Source organism: Aulonocara stuartgranti (assembly GCF_965226115.1).
Source record: "Aulonocara stuartgranti genome assembly, chromosome: 20".
NCBI classification, from domain to species: Eukaryota; Metazoa; Chordata; class Actinopteri; order Cichliformes; family Cichlidae; genus Aulonocara; species Aulonocara stuartgranti.
Window position 1 is genome coordinate 6803725 of NC_138956.1, and position 19596 is coordinate 6823320.

General features: G+C 40.7%; 1 protein-coding gene across 9 annotated transcripts in view; it reads left to right on the plus strand.

Moving 5' to 3' along the window:
- The window catches only part of prdm16 (PR domain containing 16), a 172306-nt gene that overhangs the window by 36748 nt on the left and 115962 nt on the right, over nucleotides 1-19596 (plus strand). Inside the window, exon 1 of one of the 9 annotated variants that reach the window (XM_082519898.1) lies at nucleotides 19064-19081. The exons of the other annotated variants lie outside the window; for them this stretch is intronic. The gene's annotated coding sequence lies outside the window, so the exon portion shown is untranslated. Of the gene's footprint in view, nucleotides 1-19063; nucleotides 19082-19596 lie in introns of those variants that run through there. 9 annotated transcript variants of the gene reach the window in all.

The window sequence follows — 19596 nt, forward strand, 5'->3', positions numbered from 1 at the left end:
TCAAACTGTAAAACTTTTTGTACGTTTACTAAATTAACTAATCAACTATCTGCCTTTTGCTACAATCTATCACCCTTCGCCTTTAAACACTGACCAAGCAGGGATCAACTTGATCGATATAGAAAGAGCTCTCACTTTTTCCCTGCTTTGTTAGACTTTGTTTCTCTCTCAGTCAGTCTCCTTCACAGTTGACCTGTCCCCCGGGTAAGGAGATTTATTAATGCCGGTTCTTTTACCATTCAGTGGAATGCAGGAGGAGAATTTTATAGAGGTTCTTAATGAACTTGCTGCCCAGTGTTGGGCTCAGCACCAATTAGCACAGCTTTTAATTATGGCTCTAATCAGAGAAGCTGATGGAGAGAGTCCCTTCAACCCTTGAGTACAAGTGACCCTCTGTGACATGCAGATACATGCAGGCACATGTCCACAGTATGACTGATTAAATGGAGAAAGTAGGCTTTATTAGAGAGTATATGTATTTAATAGAAGAAATAGTAAATCCTTACCCAGCCTCCCCTCTCATTTATCTTCAACTTGCCTTGTTTTATTGTTGACCCTAGATCTGTCTGACCCAGCTAACAGGGATATAAACAGAGCTGGCCCCAAAATAGCCTAAAATGCTTTTATTTAGAATCTCGAAGGCAGCAAGTCAAGGGTACATGTTGCCTCCATCCAAAAGCATGAAGCAACAGGAAGAGAATGTCTACTCGAGGAGTCTGCCAACTTCCCAAGCTGAAGGGAAAAATTGGTATTTTTATTATGAAGAAAGGACTCTGACTGTTTGACTTAGAGCTCATAGAAAAGTTCCTTTCTGTCACTTGGGAAAGAGAGAAGACATGCAACAGGCCGAAATCAGTTATTAATGTGTTTCTTTTCTTGAAAAAGAAGCACTGCTTTTGCCTCAGTGCCAAGCTTGCTTGATTCAGTGCTTCTTTGCAGTAATAGCAGTGGAGGTTAAGCTCTTCGGAGTGCACGTGCTATTCTGGAATTAGTTTGACTGCTTTTGGTAAAAACTGTCAACAGGACCTGGAAAGGATTCCAGCAATACTCAGGCTTTTCAGGAATATTAGAGGGCAATATGTAATTTTTGGCAAAAAAAAAAAAAAGACGCTCGTAGTAATCTGAGCTTCGTCCATATGAATCTGATTAAGCATGTATTGTAATATCTGTGCACACTGTCTGCTTAAGAGGTGAAGCGTGAAAAGTGCAAACACAACGCTCCATGGCAGGGGAGGTCAAACTAAATTTAGTTTATTAAAAAAACAAAAGAAAAAAACCCCACCAGGATCTAATGGACGCTTGTTTGTTAGAGGTATATAAAGAGACATTAGAGAAAAGGGTTCTGCCACCTACAATGAAGCAAACATTCATTACCATCATCACAAAAAAGGGGAAAGACCCAAGGGTGTGTAAGCGTCATCCAGTTTTGCTAATGTAGGTTGATGTGAAAATTATTTCTAAAATGAGTGTGAATGAGTAAGATGATTGCATTATTAATAAACCGCAATCAAGTAGGATTTATTCATGGTTGAAACTCTTTAGGAAATATAAGATGTTTCATTAATGCAGCCATCTCACTCCGCACCAAAAAGACATTTAATAGTTTTTTGAATGTTTTTCACTTGAAAATGGGACAATTGATGTTTATTTATTAGATGGAAGACTGAAGGAATAAAGATTATGGAAGACTGGATGATTACTTTAAAAAAATAGATAAATATATACAACATAAATATCCATCTTTGTGTGTTGAAATCTGTTCTTTCTAAGATCCTGGATCAAAAGCTAAGGTCACGTGGCTCAGCTATTCTCAGCATTGTGGCTGAAATCAGCGACCTATGAAAACCAACTTATGCAAATACACCACCCACAAGATAGTTAAAAGTTATCTTTAGGATTTTCCCAACAGACGCACTGAAATTCAGTGAACACAAAAAAGACAAACCCAACAGAAGCAGCAACAGAATGTTTTCCAAGAGAGAAAAAACAGAAAAGTGGGCCATCACTTAGTTGTGTTAGAAAATGAGCTAAAATGTAAGTAACCCCGACCAGGACATAATTTAGCAATTTTCAGATATGCATTACAGTCCAAAACCTTCCTAAGCATTAGCTCAGAGAAGTGAATGCAAGAATGCACATCCTGTGAAGGCTGATTGGCCTGCACTGGGACTAAGACTAGCTCGCTAGTACAAAGTCTGTGTGATATCCAGTTGCGTCCACGTGAGAATACTGCTGCAAGTGTCTGGTGAATTCGCAGGGTGTCATGTGTGCTGTCTGTTGTACACCCTGTCCAAGCAGCAACATCTTGTGAACAAAACAGAGTGTTTTTCTTCTATTAGCAAGAGCATGTTTGAAGTGGACAATATCCTGCTGTGTGCTAAAAGTGACGATACACCATCTATGACCATTGTCCTGAATTCAGAATTGTCAGATATTCTTTATATCTTATCTGGAAACATTTCTGTTGACTCTGTTTTATTTACAATTTGTTTGTTCATTTAGTCACATGTGAGTACATATGAGCACATATGAGTATGTGCAGTGCATAGATACTTTCTTAATCAGCTTCTGTTTTGTTAATCAGAATATATTTTCTTATCTCACAGTGCACGAATCTTTCTCTGTGACGTCACGCCTCGATATCAAGCCTGAAATATGGGCATTGGTTATGTGCATGCATTGCTTGAGCATAATTTCTTGCTTGCAAAACCTGCAGTGTAAGCTAATTTGCAGTTGTTTCTGTATGCAAGTATTTATGAAATTCTTCCATAAAGCACCTGGTATTAAACATGGCAGTAGACCTTTCTTAGAGGTGTCAGGACACAGAGAAAAAGAGCATTTTACTGTGATTCCTTCTTCGTGCTTGTGATTTTATCTCTATTTCTTTCTATTGGCTTTTTCGTTTTGCATATTCACTGGGAATTGTTAGCAAAGCTCACCTACTGTTTCTAATCAGCTGCTTTTGTAGTTCCCCAGTAGCAGAATGTAGCTCACCCTGGCAACACTCGCATACACATACTTATCAAGAAAAAAAAGCACTTTGGGGAGCATTTATAAGAATACCTTTTTCATATCTTTGCCTTTGCACTCTGTCTCAACTTTGGCACAGATATAGGTAGATACATGCATGCAATCTTGTGCACATACAGCCAGTGTGATAGCGTAGCAGACAGATTGGCATTAAGAATGACAAATAGAGGAAGATAGATAGTAAGGTGGACAGAGAGAAAAAGGCCCAGACAATGACCCTCCTTGAAACTTGTTAGAAATTGCGGCATTCAGCATGGCACTGGCACGGCAAACTTTAGGAGAACAGCCCATCTGTCTCTCAAAAGCAGCCCCTCTCCCCTGTCTCTTTCCTCCTCTCTCTTTTTTTTCCGTGTTTCTTTGTCACTCTCCAACTTGGTTGTACTTCCTGTAACCCTGGTAGCCTTTATTCCTTTCATTCAAAGAATGAGTTTGTAGTTGCACTGCAGCTCCCAGCACATTGTGTTGCTTTAGTGCGTCTGCGGTCCCTTTTCTGCTTTGGGCATAGAGAGAATCGAAACTATCTTACTCGCTTTAACATTTAGTTAAAAGTGTCATTTAGAATGCATTGTACCATATGTATGCACTATTATATTTGCATGCAGTAGTTGTGTGTCGTGAAAGTTTGCCAAGATGTCATGCCAAGACAACTTTTTTGATAAAATATACGTTTTTCCCTTTTTTTTCTATTCTGTTAACTATGAGATTTTCTCTATTGTTAGATGTTTCTTTCCACAAAAGGATAAAGTCCGAACATTAGGAGAAGTTTAACACTAAGGACAACTTACTACACAAAGTATAGAATAACACAGAGTAAATATGACAAATTATGTATTTCCATCCAACTGGAAGTGGAAGAGGATGGACAGATATATATATATATATATATATATATATATATATATATATATATATATATATATATATATATATATATATATTTTTTTTTTATGTAGTGCGTATATACCCTTTCAATATACAAAGTATGTTTATAAAAGCAACATATGAGACAATATCACTTTTTATATGTTTGTGTCTAGAAGCCACTTTCTTTAGCTGTCTGTGTACAAATCGAGGCTGATTTCAAAGGGTTCTAATTCTTTCATCACCTGCTGTGTTTCATTATATCAGCTTGTAATTCTGAGCCCTGACGCTTAAACAATGCTAACACACACACGCACACACAGACACGGGCACACAAACACACATAACCTAATTAAAATGGTCTGGTTAAGCACCATGCGTCAGGGCATAGTAGGGGTAGGTGTTAGGCCTTTGGAGGAGGTGGGGTGTTGTAGGCTGGGAGCGCACAAATCTCAACTTAAACGTAAAGAGATTAGACAACTTTTGCAAGATATTAGCTGTTCAAAAATGAGAAAAATGTCCCTAAGCCTCTTGTACAAGCGCTGCATGTGGACAAGGCCCCTTTTGTTTCACAGGGAGAGGCATGAAGCAAAGTGTGATTAGCCTGTGTGTGTGTGTGTGTGTGTGTGTGTGTGTGTGTGTGTGTGTGTGTGTGAGTGTGAGAGAGAGTCACCAGGCCTGTGACGTATAGGATGAAAGGACAAGACAAGTGTGTGTGGTGGCTGCATCACCATCATGCCATGTATGACAATAAAATTATGGTTTCCCCACATTTCACTCAGGTTCTTTAAAACATGAAGTAACATTAAAAAAATAGTGCTCTTAAGCTGTTTTTATGACCACACGACACTTCCCAGATTTAATGATAGTCAAGTGTTATCGTGGCATATAATGAAAATGGGAATTGTAGACATAACTCTATAGACACAAGGTTATTCGCCAGATACTTGACCTCATATGTGTAAGCCACTGTTTAGTATCAAATAAAAAGGCTTATGCTACTGCTAAAATAACGCAGTAGTAGCGCAACTCATGATAAGATGTTGCATGGTGCCTACGTGAGTGTGACCATCATGCACTGCTCTTACATATGAGGCCTTATAAGACATATTTTACGTGACATTCAGGTAAATAAATGGTGTTTATAACCATGGATAACAATTTGTCAGTATGAAATAAATAACTTGAATGATCAGAAGGTGGCACTCCGCATGGAAATGTTACCCTGCCATTTGATTTGATATTTGAACTTATTATTTGTTGTTATCAGATTTTTTTAAAGGAATATTGTTCCTTTACGTTCATCTATATGCATAAACACATAACGTCTGTGGTCATACTTGATGTGTGTTAAACACCCATTTACTGTATTTGTCTGAATCAGTATTTTGTGTTGTTTCTGTCAAGCTTTAGAGGCCAAAACAGATATGGAGGGATAGAAGGAAGGGCATTTAATGATGCCCTCTCTGCATGATAAGGAGAGCCACCAGAGTCCCTGGTGTGTGACATGGCCTGGCCCCTGTCATCACAGAGCTCCTGTTGTGGCTGAGAAATATCCTCCTCTACCCCTCCCTCACCCTCACCTACTTTCTCTCATTGCCAGAGAGGGGGTGTAGAGGTGGGGGGCAGTCAGACAGACGGAGTCCAGACAGTCCAGACAGAGGCCATGTGAGTATGTGTCATATGGAACAGATTTAGTGCTAATGACCCCCACCCACGCACCGACGCATCAGCTCCACCCCAGTGCTACACACACGCACATACTCTGTGCCCACCTTCTGCCACCTATTCCTCCAACCCCCAGCTTTCATTCCTCCATCCTGGCCAGTATCATCCCTTCACGAGCAAAGTGGGTTTGTTCCAGCACCAGTGTCCCATGGCTTCACCCATTCAAGCACAGTTGCGCCCTTCTCACCCACTGCCTTCCCCCTTTCCTTCTGGTCATCCCTTAATGGCGTCTTGGAGTGAAGACAAAATTAGGTCGCAAAAATTAGGACATTAACTTTGTTTGATTTTAATGTCAAGTCTCATTTTTGGAACTGGGAGCATTTAGAAATCAAGCGCTTCCCCAAAAGGGACTGGCATACACCTTCTAGCCTGCTAACCTTCTTCTAATATATTCTATTATATTCTACTGTTAGCTAAAAAAATGAGGGTAGGCCTTGGTTCTGAAGAATTGAAGTGAGCATTTTTTGGGATATGACTAGGGATTTGGACTTAACTTCAGTTCAACTTGAATGATTTAAAAGTTCCCTTAAGATCTTTAAAGTTTACTTAAAACATACTCTGACTAGTCTAGAAGCACTCCAGGCTTGAACTGGGGAAGACTCTAGGCTGTCTTTGAACCTGGAAACAGGTGTGTCTTTCTGCAGGTTGGGTGCAGAGGTGGTGGTGTAAGGAGCTGATACTTTGTCAGGTTAGGACGAATGAGAAAATGAGTGAAGTGTCATTGACAGAACCGGGGGCGGGGGGGATTAGAGAAAAGTGGGACTATCTAGGGCAGACAGTGTTGAAAAGATATTTTAAAAAAATGTGAGAAAGTGTCGACAGAAGGTGGATTTCGAGTAAAAGTGCTGCTGTCCCTTTAGATCCAAGCAGCAATCATGCGTCCTGAAAAACATTCTTCACTGAAAGTCTCAGGAGCCCCATTTTCACCATTTTTTACAATGAATAAGATATATTGTTGTACGTAAATTACGATGTGGAGATTGTGTTATGGAGCTTCGACCACTTTGGGTCTTGACCTCAACATCGACCTTCACTCAGCCCATCGGGCCTCTGCACTTCCCCTATCTATGTCACATTGAGTCTGGCATTCTTTCACGTTAGCGCATCGCAGCGCTGCAGATAGGTCTGCCAGACACCTCCTCTTCTCTTCTAGTATCTCTGCAGCACTCACACACACGGTTAATTGGTAACCAGAGTTTATGAGTAGCTGGGAACTCATAGTTTGACGACGCAGTTCGAAGACGCGTGAGATAATATGTCGGCTTTCGGTGAGTTATGATTACACATGTGAATGTTTGAGATGTATGTCTGAGGTATGGTACTGCGTGAAATGTGGGTCTGCGTATACGTGTTGTAGTTTGAGGTTCTTTCGAGTTGTGACAGTGCTTCTAGAGAGGGGTGGTAACGGGCTACTTGGGATAATACTAAATATTTGTTTAGTGTTATCATGTGAAGTTCCTTTAAAGCACACGTTTAATTTCCTTCTGCTGAGAAATGCGAACATCTATAACCGCCGCATGTGCAACACATCTTTTTTTTTGTATCATTGAACAGTAACTTAGCGAAGGATTCTCTTTTAGACGGAAGTTATTTTACCCCTTTGCCTCTTCAATCAATATCAATAAAGTGTTCTGGTAATCTATTTTTACCCTCCTTCAACAACTCAGAGATCAATACTCATCTGTCATGGTTTCAACGCTGAATGTTATCACTTGTGCTGGAGATTAGCCTGCTGGAGCATCTTATCCTGACATTTTCTGTTAACCCGAGTTATGTAGGTTAGAATCAAAGATCCCTGTCTGTTGCTTATAGGTTATATTTGTCCAGTGATCACATATCAACTTCAAGTAACAGAGGACGATCCCTTAAATATTACCTAAAATGTGGCCCATTTTCTTTCTTTTTTTGTTTTTATTAAGTTAAGAACTTATGAATTTTCAAATTTTCTTTCGACATATCTGAATATTTCTTCCAAGGAATTCTCTGTCAAACTTTAAAAAGCAAGAAAAAAGCAAGAAAGAAAAAAGAAAGAAAAAAGCATTCTTGTTCGAAGGTGTTCCTCTTATTGTTTTACAATTTATTTTCAATGTGATTTACATAGCGCAAAATCACAACAACTGTTGCCTTAAGGTGCTTTTTATATTGTAAGGCAAAAGCCCAACAGTATTAGAAAGAAATCCTCAACATTCAAACGACCGGTAATGAGCAAGCAAGTGGGAAAGAAAAACTCACTTTTAACAGGAAGAAACCTCCAGCAGAACAAGGATCAGCCCATCGGCTATGACTGGTTGGGGGTGAGGTGAAAGACCAGGGAGCAGAGCGAGGTAGAACACACCATGATCAGTTCCCTGTTTTGGTCAGCTTTTTTTCTTCTGAGCCTCATGTCTTTAAAGTTGTTAGTTACACAAGGGCTCTTTGCTTTGTTTAAGTATTTTTTGTATCCTTTGTTATAGCGTTTTCCTCTCACTGGTCAGTTAACCTGCCCGGTTAATGGGAGCCTATTACTCTGTCACAGTAGTGAAGACGGTCATCCATATCCCAGACTGACACAGCACCCAACCAGGGCCATCCTTCATCCCATTCTCATCCTTCAAGCCTGACCACTCTCTTCCATCTGTCTGTCAGACCGGGACTTGACCTCTCACCTTTGGAGGCCCGCCCATCTTGTTACCCCTAACCTTCTCTCAATTGTGCCACTGGCCAGCAATGGTTAATGTGTGTGTGTGCGTGTGTGTGTGCATCTGAGATCATTTTTTTTCTCAAAACTGTTTCTGAAAGCCTCTAAAAAGGTTTTTGTGATATTAAATAGTTCATTTACACTTAGTTGGATGTAGTTGGAGTAGGATTGGGTCACATCATTTTAATATTGAGTATGAGTTTGTTTTTATTTTTAAAAAACAATAGAACATCAATATCATCCGGTAACAGCTTGAATGTGTTATTATTGGTATTTTTTTTTATCTGTAGAAGCACCACTTAACTGTAGTCAGTTTATTTTTCTATAGCTCACAAATGCATTCTTCTGACATGTAGATATCTTGAGAATGGCACTATTATGAGAATCAAATTCAAATCAAACTACTTCAAGCAGTGATTTTGGTTTAATGTTGAGTTTGATGTGGCCCATTTGGACCGGTTCAGCATCCAGCCCAATGTGATGAATGGTTCTAGCTAAGGTAGCATCAGTGCTCCCTTGCCCTTGTTTCTTCACACACACACACACACACACACACACACACACACACACACACACACACACACACACACACACACGCACGCACGCACGCATGCACGCACAGCCACTCATTGCCACCAGACCAGCCATGTAATTGATGACAGAGGTCTAACATTTGCAAACCAAATGTGGAAGAGGGAGAAAGAGCAAACTCTACTTCTAACACCTCTTTCTTTCTCTCCTTTTCTATCTCTCTGCCTCCCCACCTCCTCTCACTGTCTATACGCCCACTCTTTCATTAGGCATTTGTCACATTGATATGAAGGGCCAGGGCAGCATTGTGACATGCTCAGAAGGCAGTATAAATATTTGATTAGCTCTAATGGAAATCGTCACAGGGCGCTAATTGCACCACACATTATCTGAGGTGCAGTATCAGCAGCGGACATCCCCTTTGATCCTCCCTCTGTCTGCCCCTCTCCTCTTCCTTTTACCCATCGAAGCCTCTTTATTCCTTTGTTTATGCAGTTTATTTTGGGTCATATGTCATTAAGTGACCTCACCAACCCACCCCTCCTGCCTTCCTGCCTTTTATTGTCACTAGCCTGTCTCGCTGATATCTTTCTTTCAACGCACTGTGACGTCGCAGTCTGCCTCTGCTCTCCTCCTTAACGTATTTGTGTTGTTGTTTCCGTATTTCCTTCTGTGAAGTAGGTGAGGCAAAATAGCGGCAATGGCCGTATGCCCACGGAAATGTATGCACCCACGGGTAACCAGAGGACAGTAAACAGAAGGGAAACTACATAGACGCTTGCTTTCATCTCCAGCCAGTTCAGGACGTAAAACCAGCTATATGGACATGAAATATTACCATGGGAGGGTTATAAAATATAAACGGATATTAATGAAATAAAAATCAATAAATTGCTGGTGCTGGGTATATACTTTCTAAAGATATGATGATTGGATTCATATTTAATACTAATTTTACACAGAAAAAAAATCACAAGTCAGGCTTAATAGCCTGAGAGTAATTTTTTAAAACAAATTGAAAGTCCATATTTTAACCATGTTTTTGTGTAGCTATTCCAGTAAGAATCAACTCAGTTTTTATTGCACCTGTCACCACTCAGCTCAGTAAATGTGCTCGTTCATTCTGGCTTCAAGCCTACATTTACTTGTTTACTTCCAGTGTTGCTTTTAATGCGAGCAACTCTGTTTTGTTTTTTGGTTTTTTTATGGCTGCTTCTAATGCACACGCATTACAATTTATTTTCTTAACACATCCTTCCTTAACCTTCGTTCTGTTTGTGTTTACTTGTTGTTATTTACGGTGCGTCTCCAGCAAAGATCTGTGACATTGTTTGCTGTCGCTCCCCTTTCTTTCTCTCTTTCTCTCACCCTCCCTCAGACGCTTCCATTTAGCCAAAGACAAAACAAGTTAATTAGATCGGAAGTGCGGGCCCATCAATGGGGAATCAGTATTCAGATCAAGACCTTGTCTGGACACAAACAGCAGGAAGCCAAACAAGACCCCAGTGCTGCTGAATGGGAGGACGGGAGAGGGAAAGAGACACGGAGAGAAACAGAGAGAGTGTGAGAGCCTGTAGTTGGTAGGGTGAATGGGGGCAAAATGCACTGTTTGGCTAATTCTGTTGTATCTCTGGGTTCCCTTTCATATTTGTGTGCCTGAACAACACCTTGTCCTTGTAACACAAAGTTAGTATTGTTTTGTATCATTTTGTATTTGTATTTTTTAACGCTGGTTCTAAATTTGTTTTTTTGTGAAGTTTGGTCTCCTTCTTACATTGCTCTGTTATTAAGCATTGTGAACTTGACTTGTTTATAAAGTTGGCCACTTCCACCTTACAATTAAGCAAGATGCTAATGCATGCTGCTATTGTTAGGACACTCCGAATAGCATTGAAGGTCAGTAATGTAACTTTTAAACACAACGACAATGACCTGATTCATAGTTTGTAAGCTTTTAGCATTATCCCCCAAAAAACAAACATGGCGATTGCTGTACTCTAAATGTAAGTAGGTGTTCAGTGCAGGATATGTAGCGTGTTGCTATTACACTGCATATAAAGGAACGTATGCATTTTTGTGAAGACATTGTTAGCAAATATGGTAGCACATACAGCAGCAGATATAAAGATGGGGGAGAAGCAGGGAGACGAGCGAGGAGAAGAAAGTGGAAAGGGGAGGGGGTGGGAGGTATAGCTCCCATTATCTCGTGCGGAGGTCCACCTGAGCTAAAGACAGTCATTTGTTCCTGAATCGACCTGTCGACCCCTCCTAATTACCAGCCAATTATTTCCAAATGGACCCGCGTTCACCCCACACCCTGCGCACTTAAAGTGGAGAGGGACAAAATTGCCTGCCTCTGTCTTTTTCATTCTCTCCATGTCTGCCTAACCCTGCCTTTCTTTTACTCCTCTCTCTCTCTTTTTTATTCAGTCAGAAGTATTTTTGCACTTATTGTTGCACTCAGTTGCCTAGCCATATCTCACACATACGCGCACACACACACACACACACACACACACACACACACACACACACACACACACACACACACACACACACACACGTGGTGGTTGTATGTGTGTTAATTAAGAGTCGTAATTATGGAAGGAAGTGACACTCGACCTGTGTGTATGCATGTGCTGGCGTGTGATGCATGTGCATAGGTATTTGATTTCAAGAAACAGGAAACATTTTGATAAATCCATTTTTTTTGCCACATGCGTGCATGCCTAGAAACACAGCAAAGAAGTGAGATAGAGTACAGGGATGAGAAGCAGTCACCTAAGCACATCATATCTGCATTATGTATTTATATTCTCTCTTCTCTCCGGCACCGGTCAGTCTCAGCCAGCTGATGTGTATCGATGGGTCTGGCATTCAGGAGCCACCCAAAGGAGAAGAAGTCTGTGGCTATGTTCCCAGAATTCTTTGTGGTTGGCCTCCATTGTTCTCAAGCACTTGTATACAGTATTGTCAGACTGATTGTGAGCCTCCGCTTGCGCTCTCTCTCTCACTTCGAGGACAGCTAAAAAGCGAGTCGAGCAGAGGAGGGGGACGGAGGTGAAGTGGATGAGGAGGAAGGGAGCAGTAAGCATTGTGTCCCTCTCTCGCCATTCTCCTGCCTTCCCATCTGTTTCCCTCTCTTCCTTCCTGTTTCTGTGGGATAGTGAACAGATTAGTAATAACACCGCCACCGCTCCTAATAGGGGAAGTCATGGTCGGGAAATATGATGGATAAGTTTGAGATATCATCTGGCTGAGTGGTGCAATAGTTTTGAACTCTGACACCTAGCTGCTTGCTGAATTACTTTGATCACTTTGGTGCAGACTCAATGAGCATGTGTGAAAGTCAGAGTGTACTGTATGATTATAACACCATGCTGATGTGCGTGAGAATGCAGAGTTTGTTTGTTTTTTCACATTTTTACTAACTATATCAAAGTAGTCAGTTTATACGTTAATGCACACACGCCTGACTGCATCTCCATTTACAGTACACGGGATGAACATGTGACACGCATAATTTTCATTCTCTAGTCCTCTCTAGTCCATTACTTGATGTCATTAGCATCCTTTAAACAACTAAAATAAAACGTGACCTATTAGAGGCTTCGGAGAACCATTATTTACTGAAGGTATTGCTTTAGCTTTCATACTTACATGTCTTTGTATCCCTATATAACCTGTTATTTTCCTATGATATAAATCCTATTGAGTACTAGCTTAATAGCCCCACAGGGATCATTTGGCTTCATTTGATCTAAACTAATATGCATATTGAGGAAAGTTCACAGTTACATGGCTTAATGTGTCTGTGTGTGTTCTGCTCATAGTGGGCAGAGACGGAGCTGCGTACCGGCCTCCTGGCTGAGTTTGAAGCTAAGTGGATTAGCATATCTCCCATGTCAGTTCCATTCACTGTGACAGCCTGATGACATGGGACTGTGTGATGGCCGTGACCCACCTGACGTCCAGAGCTCAGGCCTCCCAGCAGGTGGTCTTAGTCTGGTAGTGAGGGAGAAAGCAGGAGTGAAAGATGAAGGAGTTCTCATTCGTTATTAGAGTAGAGATGGACGGCAAACATAACTTCCTGCAAAGCTCTGGGTAATTTCTTGGCTTTTCTATAAGTCTATTAAAGCCTGGTCTTATTTTATCTACATTATATGCCATTTAGTAAATGCAAATACAAATTGATAATAGAAGCATTATGTATAGTTTGCATTGGATAATGCCCTTCCTACAAATTTTAAGGTAGATGACAATGACAAATGACAATATATATATTTGCATGTTGCATGCTCTCTAAGGCTTATATGCAATTATGTGTTTTATACAGTCTTGTAGGATGCACAGCACTACACCACAAGCAATGGCTGATAATATTAAAAGTTTAGTTTAATTAGTTTATTTTTACAGTGGGACAGCTATATTACATCAACTGCTCAACACACCTCACCATTTATAACCTTAGCTGGTTTGCAATGCCCGTCCCTATCTGGTCCTTTAAAATGCACACAAAAAAAATCAATAAGGTGTACAAACTATATAAGAGGTGCACACATGTATATGTACAATTTGAATTCAGAATTACATACAGTGTAGTTACACTGCATTATGACTTTGACTTTAAACAGGAACCCTTCAGCAGCTCCACACATTCAACTCCATAAGAGCTGATAAGCTTTAACCTTGAGTACATTTGCTTCGCCGTAGTATAAATAACCTACTTTAACTGTTCAATAACAGAACACTAAAGTTAAACATATTCAAGTGCACAGAGACTGAGTGCTGAATTCTGTTGCTCACATCAGCCTTTTGTTTTTTCTGCTGCACCGTCTTCTCTTCATCTTATGTCCCTTGTGTCTCTCACACCTCTTCTTTTCCATATCTTTACATTTCTTCCTTCCCCAAAGACCAAGAGTCTCCCTTGACCCTTGTAGTCATCCTGCGCTCACTCTCATACTTTTCGCCCACCACCTCCATTCCCTTCCTCCTCCTCCTCCCCCACCAGAGTCTCGCGCCGGCCTAGCCAGGCAATGCTAACACGTTTGTCAGGGTGATTAATAGCGTGCTCGATTGTCGTTAATTCACTGGCTAATGACTGGAGGGAGCGAGAAAAAGAGAGGAGCAGGAGCAAGGCTAAAGAGTAATAGACTGATGTATCGGTGTATGCTGCGTCCAGTCTGCCAAACCACACTGACTAACACAGACACACACTCAGCATGCACACACACCCAAGTGCATCCATGTCGGCTAAGAAATCTGTTGGCCATGAATTCCCTCTCTAGATTTTCATCTAACTATGATAATCAGGCAGGTCAGGACATATAGATATTACTGAGGTGGACGCAACGCGATATTGACCAAGATCCAGTAAGATTTTATTGAAATCAGTGTAAAAAAGTGTGATTATTATTTCACATTTTACACATTAAAGACAATATAAACCCATCCTAAAATAAAAAGTTAAACTGAATAAAGTGCCCTGCTTCGAAAAAATACATGCACACATACAGACGCACAAGTCAAACCTCTCTTTTCCCTGGTTAATTAGAATAGATGGGTTTGTTCTGAACACTGTCTGCCTTGGTACTCCCCTAGCTGCTGTCTGGCCTCCCGAATGGCCTGCTAAATGAAGCTGCACAAGAAGTGGGTGTAGGGACTCTCTCTCTCTCTCTCTCACACACACACACACTCACACACAGACACACACACACCTAGAGACTCACAAATAGAAACGGAAAAAGAGATCGACAAAGCACAGTGTGAAAGTCTGTTCCTGAAAAGTGGAATCTTTGAAAGCAACCATACGTTCTGTTATTCTGTTGCCTGAAGTGACGTTTTTTGATACATTAAATAAAAACTGAGATAAATTATTTGCCTCTAGATTTGATTGATTTCTCTTACTTCTGTGGATAGTGACTGTGACCTTCCACCGGTAGTGAGGATGTCTTCATAAATCAGACTCACCTTTAGATCTCAGTGAAGCTGTAAAATTAATTCAAGAATTGCTTTCCATGGTGGTGAAAATTTGACTGTGGCGTTTGACATTCAAACTTTGCTTCACCGCCTTGTTTGTGCGGATGTGCTCTGAGTGTTGACGATGACTCTGGTTTGGTCCCACTGTCCTCCAACTGGCTCCTTCGTTCAGTAGCCTCGGAGGATTGGAAATATAAAACATTTAGCAGTTACGCTGATTTATCTTAGCGCCGACTTTGGCGTCCTCTTTAGCAATGCAATGGTCTGATACATTAAAGTAATGAGAATAGTTTTCTTCTGCCTGAATTGTTTGTTATTGATTCTGAGGCTCAGTTTAAAATAGCTGATTTAGGTGGTCTCGGTTATTGTGACATGTAAATGTAAAGGGTTTTGCTTAGTTTTCGCTGTTAAATCATGTGTAGACTATTCACTGTTGTTTGATTCCTTCTTTTCACCTTCTTCTTCTTTTGCACTCAGTATTCTTCCTGTTTTATCCACCTCCTTTCTTCCCCCTTCTCCCTCCTCTCTCCATACCCACCCCCTGGGTGATGTTTGCAACTCAATTTGGCAAATGTAACTCAATATTGATTATTATTAATATTTATCATGTTTGTGAACATGTTTTCCTAGTGCTATTAATCTGCCCTGTTAATAAATGTCTGCAGCAGCCTGGTCCCCAGGGTCCCCTGGGACTACAGGGCCACCACACACACTTATACACGCACACGCAAAAACACACCTGCTCTCAGCTGCAGGAGGTTGCCTGCTGTCTCCTACTTGCCTGGAGGCTTGATCTCAGTGTATACACACACTCACACATGCACTTTATTGGAGGATGGAATGGCTCTGGGCTGCTCAGCACAAATGACACATCAATACATCAGCCATGTTGTATTGATGCTACACACAAACATAAAAATGCACACTCACTCTCTCCATTCTGAGCTGCAGTGACCAAAGTCTTCTAGCCTTATAGTCATAGACAGTAAGTGATGAGACTCAGACAAAGAGACACCAATATTAAAGTAAATGTTCTAAATTCTGCCAAAAAACAAGGTCATTGGGTCAGGATGCGTGGATTTGAACCTTTTAAGAAATGGGAATTAAATTTCAGTTTTGTTCCCACGATATTTTAGTCGTGTTAGCGCTTAAAGAAATAAAAACCACCTACTTTTTTACCACACTTTTCGTCAATGACATAAGCATTGTAAACTGTGGCTTGTAAAAATGCAAACTTAATAATAAAATAATTAAGTCCTATAGTTTGAGTATCTTATTGCTGAGATTGTTGCAAAGCAAACAATCCCAGTATATGTTGCTGTCGGATAAATTCTTTATTATAGTTATTATTGTTATTGCGTAATTATCTGCAGCATTACATGAGCAACCCTGTGGAGGGGAAATGGGCCTTCAGATGGTGCATTGGCCTTTTTCTCTCTTTCTTTTTCTTTCTGTCTTTCTTTCCTTCTTACTTTCCACCTATTCCAAAGTAGCTGTGTTGTAGTTTTAAGTGTTGCTTGGAAATGCTCCCTGGTGCTTTTACAAGGGGAAACAGTGTGGTGTTCTTGCTCGGAGAGGCTTTCTCATATTGTAGATGATCGTGCCCCCAATGCTCGCTCACTAGTTCCACCCACATGGAAATGCACAAACCTTCTCCACTGAATGCCCTCCTTTGGCCGCCTCGTCACATGCTTCCATTTACACGTCATTTTGGATATATGGTACCCCAGTGTCACTGTGGAAAAAATCCCTATTGTACACTTTTCTTTCTTTCTTTCTTTTTTTTTTTTACTGCTCACTCTTTCTACCTTTTAATTTGTCCCTGTTTGATTTTTTACAGCTGCATCCCTCCTGTTTTAAATAGGGAAGTGGGGGTGGTGGGTGGCGGTAGTGGTGGTGGTGGGGGACTCTCTTTGTGAAGACAAAATCATCAAAAGCCTTACTAAAAAGGAACAGGTACCAATATCGCTCTGTAGCCCTGTGACGCAGCTAAGTGGGACCACATTGACACAATATAGTGGCACAGGCAGCAGATTACACTTGGCTTTGCACACTGCCCCACATGCACACAGCGCTCCCACATCAAAATGTTTGGTCATTTATTGCTCAACCACCTAACTATTTTTCATATCTGTCATGGTCCACACAGTCTCCCTCTGCCTTGATTTTTTTAAAAAATGTTTTCATTCAGCAGACGATCTTTTCCCCCCATATTTGGAGTCTCTGCTGAATTTTGCATAGTTTTGCCTTTCCCCTGGATATTGTCTTTTCATCAGTGGCTGGCTTTCTTTTTGAATTAAACCAGATCAATTTACGGCCAGCCAAAAGATGCAGTCTCTGTGTGTACTGGAGAAGGCAGTCAGAGAAGTAGGATGTGTGTGCTTTATAATGGCCATCAATGGGACACACACACACACATTTTTTTCCTCTCTCTTTTAATGTTATCATAGCCACAGCCATGACCTCACCATGCTGCTTATACACCTGGCTCTGAATAATCGGGCTATTTTTGGCATCTGTTCTATCCTGTACTGTGCAGTTCTTTTTCTGTTCAATATGTGTATCCCTTCCTAACAAGAAAAAAATGCACCTTTGAGCAACAGCTTTACAAAGATTTGTAATTTTTTTTTATTTTCACTAAAGGCATGACTGCTTACTCTGCAGGAAATTAGCTGGTCTTTATTATATGCATTAGCTCCTTTCTCAGAATTCGTGTATGCCGTCAGTGTTGTTTCCTCCTGCTCTTCAGACTACATCGATAATACCGCTCAGTCCATATGCCACAAGGCACATGTGTTTGTGTGCGTCCAGGCAGACGGCAGAAAATTACTCCAGATCTCTATCTTTATGCATTTAAGTCTAGAGTGCTCTGATTAAACACAACCACAGAACAATTTGCCTTTTGCAAGGCCCTCCGATTAAACCGCTGATTTTCAGCACCGTGTCAAGTTATTTTGCTATGGCAACGCTGATTACAATGTTATCAGCATTTCATATTTTATTATTTTTATTTAAAAAAAAAAACCTCAGTAGCTTCTTCTAATCTTGAACGGAAAGAACATGTTTTCTTTAATATCTTGTGCTATTGTTGTTTCCTTGTTGTTGCAATAAATAGTTGATGGTGTCAGATGTGTACTTTAGGCTAGTGACTGTAAATGCTATATCGGTGTCATATCTTGTTCTTTCCCTTTGACATGTAGTAATTATGAGATATCATCTTTACCTACAACACCATCTGATCTCTTGCGCATGTGTTTTGAGTACAGTAACAGCTCCTTCAGTTGCAAACAGATGTGTGTTTGTGTGATACCCCGCATCTGTTCATACGTGCCCTAAAATCTTTGTTATTGCAAGCCATGCTACAAAGCAAAGAGCTCCGTTTATGGCATGCATTTACAATTTATCAAATAAATGGGATGCCTTCATGTGGCCTGTGCCTGGCTCTCAGGCAGAGCAGAGTAGTTTTCCACTGGAATAACAGCCGCTGAACAAGCAGCCTATTGTAGCCATGGCCAGCACCGGGACCCCCAAGGTGCGAATTAATGATTGACCCCTGATGTAATCAGGATAAATAGCTCCCCGTAAAAGAGAAAGAGATGGCGTAGGGGAACAGAGAGAGAAAGAACAACATAAGGAGCCAGGGAGAGGAAGGCACTATCTGGCCTGGGTGTTTTTTAAGAAGCCCTTAGGGAGGTGAACCTAACATCTCTTTCTGGGACGTTTGAGACCCAGAACTAACACACAGCTGTTTAAAAGCAGCTCAGTCATCAGTTGCTGGACTCTTTGTCTTTTCCTCTTTGTTTTCTTTCTCACCCTTCGACTTATGAGCCTGCTTTGTTTTCTCATTTGCACTTTCTTTTTTTCATCATCAGTTGAACATGGTATTACAGAATGGCAAAGAACATTCGTCTCTGGTCTCACATGCTTTAAAAAAAATTGTTTTCTTTTTAGGAATTAACAAAGTTACGACTGAAAGTTGAACATGTTTAATATCACACCGTGTGGTTTACTGCACCATGCGTCTCACAAAAGATGTTTTGTTCATTAAGATTAAGAGGAACTTTTATTTTTCTTCCCTTCTCTTTGTTACTCAATTATTTGACGTGGCGATCTGTGCATTTTGTTGTTCATAGGGGCTCTTAAAGCCAAATGGTATTTAATAGATTTTCCGAGGCTGTCTCTCTGCTTGTCAAAATTGCTCTCAATGGGTCAAGTGCCAGTGAGAGTGGGGGAGTGAACAGAAAGAGAGAGAGGGAGAGACGGAGTGAAAAAAAAGTTTAACAGTCTGAAAACACTTTTGATTGTGTGGAAGGAGCAGCAGATAGAGCTGAGTTATAAAACTTTAATTGATCTGTGAAAAGTGGAAGCTACTGCTGGCTCACATGTTCCAATGCTTAATTGCACGCCTGGTCTGAATCCCCACGAAACAGTGATCATTAAAAAACAGGTTTCTTTCCAGTCAAAATCACTGGGATGACGCAAAATCACTAATAAAAGGCTGGCTTTTACTGCTTCAGCTTTATGTGATAAGTTACCCAAATGTATGTGGACAAGCTGCAGGTTTGCCAGGCTCTGAAAAGCCCTCGTCACATGCTTCCAAAGTTTCACATTTCGCATTTTAAAGTTGCATGTCTAATTACAAGATAACAAAAAAAAGGTAACCACTGCACATTGTGTGCTTTTCTACACTTTCTGTAACAACAGTTTTGTTATTTGGATTCCCTAACAGCATATTCTGCCTGTATTTCTCTGCCTTTCTGACCTGACATAACACAGAAACAGCATTTTAG